General features: G+C 35.0%; 1 long non-coding RNA gene across 1 annotated transcript; it reads right to left on the bottom strand.

Moving 5' to 3' along the window:
* Positions 1 to 407: 407 nt before the first annotated feature.
* Positions 408 to 2,483, bottom strand: LOC116406382. The gene is made up of 3 exons (XR_004219391.1): positions 2,438 to 2,483; positions 885 to 959; positions 408 to 765 (listed from the first exon to the last, which is right to left on the bottom strand). It is a non-coding gene; the product is annotated as an uncharacterized LOC116406382 (long non-coding RNA).
* Between the last annotated feature and the right edge of the window lie 1,134 nt (positions 2,484 to 3,617).

The following is a 3,617-nucleotide window of genomic DNA, read 5'->3' as shown; positions in this document are numbered from 1 at the left end:
AGAAAAAAACACAACAAGAATTCTAACCAACGATAACAAAAAAATCCACCTTAACCCTTAATCATTGTCGTCCAATGGGAGGTTCAACATTGGACATGATTGAGAACTATTGGTTCCCAGCCGCAAGTTTCGGCATCGACAAAGATTCTCCGAGGGAAATGAAGATTTTGGAAATTGGTAGTGAAGAAAAATAAGGTTGAAAGAATTTTGTTTGGGGAGTTGACAAAATTGTAAACCGAACCCCATGTGTTTCATTTTTCTCCTCATCGGCCAGAATTTTGTCAACTCCCCAAACAAAATCCTGGCCGATGAGGAGAAAAATGAAACACATGGGGTTCGGTTTACAATGATTTTCTTAATGATTGTTGGAAGAACAAAGAGATTTAAGGGTAACAAAAAGAAGAATGTTAAATCCCAAAAGACTAAATGGCCAATTGAATGCTTAAGGAAGTTTGATTTGCCTGTTTTAGCAGTTTTTTTGCTTTTTTATGTAAATGTTGTAGAAAGAGTAGAACAAGGACATAATTCACTTTTTTTTCTCTTTACAAAGTAACCAATGACTTAAAAGAAAGACATTGCACACTAAATGCCCATTAGAAAACAATATACATCGAAAAGAATAAAAAATATGCAAAAATTCAAAATGAAAGTGCAAGCAGAACAAAACGGACTTGATTCACCATGAACAGATAGAACAAGCTCCAAAACGGATTTTGAGTAGAATTTCGTCTCAGATTTGCAGTCTCCAGGTTTTCCAAAACGTTCCTAAGAAAGAATCAGCACAACCCACAACTTTAAATTCTTCAAAAACAATGAAATTAACTCAAAGCAGAAAAAAAAAGACAAAAACTCTAACCAACGATAACAAAAAAATAAACCTTAACCTTTGATCCTTGCAATCCATTTGGGGGTTCAGCACTGGACTTGATCGAGAACAATCAGCTCCCAGCCGCAGGTTTCTGCATGGACGAAGTTTTTTCGAGGAGGGAAATCAAATTTTTGGAAATGGGTAGTAAAGAAAAATAAGGTTGAAAAGATTTTGTTTGGAGAGTGGGCAAAATTCTAGCTGGTGAGGAGAAAAGAAAAGACATGGGGTTCAGATTCGAGGATTTTTCTTAATGATTGTTGGAAGAACAAAGAGATTGTGAGGAGATTTAAGGGTCATGACACAAATATTAAATCAAAAATGAAGAAATGGCCAATTGAATTTTAAAGAAAGTTTCACCTCCCTGTTTGCAGTTTTTTGCTTACTTACGGAAATGTTGTAGAAAGAGTACACGATGAAATAATTCACTTTGTATTTCTCTTTATAAAGTAACCAATGACTTAAAACAAACACATTGCACAACGAATCACCAACATAAAATAATATGCAATAGAAAAGAAAGACCCAACTAATGTGAAACTAGAAGACACACATGTCCTCTATTAAGGTAGAGTCGAGGTAATGTAGAAAAATTGATTGCCGAACAACCAATTTTTCTTAAATCACCTCAAAATTACCTTATAAACTATACCATTACTTTTTTCTGATATTCCAAACCACTTGCCAACTGAAATTTGCTTTTGACAGTATACAGTGCATTTCCTGAAATTGAATGCTCAATCAAGAAATTGGAAATGAAATTGGAAGTAGAAAAAAAATGGAAGGAAGAAAAATACCCAAAAAGTTCTTTGTATCATTATGAACCGAACGAACAAGCCCCAAAAAAGATGGGCAGTGGGATTCCCACTCAGATAAACTGCCTCCATGCTCACCAAAACATTCCTAACAAAGGATTCAGCTCCCTATCAACGATCATCACAACCCATATCTTTTAAATTCTTCAAAAACAATGCAATGAAATTAGAGCAGAAAAAAACAGAACAACAACTCTAAACAACGACAACTAAAAAATAAACCTTAACCCTTGATCCTTGCAATCCATTAGAACCGGCACTCGACAAGATCGAGAACAATCGATTCCCAGCTGCAGGTTTCAACATCGACAAAGAATTTCCGAGGGAAATGAAAATTTTGGAAATGGGTAGTGAAGTAAAATAAGGTTGAAACGATTTTGTTTGGAGAGTGAGAAAAATTATGGCCGGTTGGGAGAAAAGGGAAGACATGGAGTTCGATTTCTAGGGATTTTTCTTAATGATTGTTGGAAGAACAAAGAGATTGTGAGGAGATTTAAGGGTATCGTCACGAATGGCAGAATGTTAAATCACAAAAGACTATTGTTTTCTTGCTTCTTTATGGAAATGTTGTAGAAAGAGTAGAACGATGACATGGTTCACTTTGTTTTTCTATTTACAAAATAACCATTGACTTAAAAGGAAAGAATTTGCACCACAAATGACCATTAGAAAACAATATACATAAGAAAGAATAAAAAATACGCAGAAATTGAAAATGAAATTGAAAGTTGAAAATAAATGGAAGGAAGAAAAATACTCCAAAAGTTCCAAATGCATTACGATCAAGAGAAATTTGTATCAACATGAACTGATCGAATAAGCTCCAAAAATGATTTTGCAGTGGGATTCCGACTCAGATAAGCAGTCTCCAGTCTTGCCAAAACGTTCCTAACAAAGGATCATCACGCCCATAACTTTAAATTCTTAAAAAACAATGGAATTGACTCAAAGCAGAACAAAACGAAAGAAAAACTCTAACCAACGATAAGAAGAAAATAAACCTTCACCCTTGATCCTTCCAATCCATTTGGGGTTCAGCACTGGACATGATCGAGAACAATCAGTTTCCAGCTGCAGGTTTAGGCATGGACGAATATCTTCCAAGAAGGGAAACGAATTTTAGCGAAGTTTGATCTACCTGTTAGCAGTGTTCTTGTTTTTGTACGGAAATGTTGTAGAAAGAGTAGAACGATGAAATAAATCACTTTGTTTTTCTCTTTACAAAGTAACCAATGACTTAAGAAGAAGACATTGCACAACAAATGACCAATAGAAAATGATACGCAATAGAAAAGAATAAAAAAGAAAACAATATGCATTTTTGTTTTCAAATTCTTGGTCAAATCGCAATTCAGAAATGAAATTTGGTTCATTATCGACGATAATATGGTGAACTAAATAACATAAGTTTCAGAGTCATGGGAGAATAATAGCCTTGCTAATTGCTCAAACTCTGAATGTGAAGGCTTTTCCCATGTGAAGGAACCCAAAGAACCAGCCAAAGCAGCATGCTTCTTCCCAATGCAAGAACATTCAGTGTATCTTCTGATTATGTCCTGAATGCAGTAGGAAAAATGATATGAAGTTGTAATTCAAGCTAAGGTTTTGTTGCATAAACCAAAAACTTCGATGGATAAAACACAAAATGCATCCTGTTCCTACCTTATGCCTACTACATTGCTAACAATACACTTACTGCACTCTCAGAGAAGGAACCAGAAATGGTTCTTGATGATCTGTTAAAATCTTTTGATGAAAATGTAACTAGTGCAAAGAGCGTTGATGATTCTAAAACAGAGGCACCTCATGCTAACTCGGATGTGCAATGCTTCTCTGAAGATGAAAAAGTAAATGAAGTTTCGAAAGATGATGATTCTGTGGAGATTTCTGCTGAGAAAATCAATGAATCTGAAAATCTTCTCTGCCTACTGAAGACT

The sequence above is a fragment of the Cucumis sativus genome, unplaced genomic scaffold (genome assembly GCF_000004075.3).
Source record: "Cucumis sativus cultivar 9930 unplaced genomic scaffold, Cucumber_9930_V3 scaffold93, whole genome shotgun sequence".
Lineage (NCBI taxonomy): Eukaryota > Viridiplantae > Streptophyta > Magnoliopsida > Cucurbitales > Cucurbitaceae > Cucumis > Cucumis sativus.
Note: the sequence above shows the minus strand (reverse complement) of the source record. Positions and strands in the feature narration are given on the sequence as shown.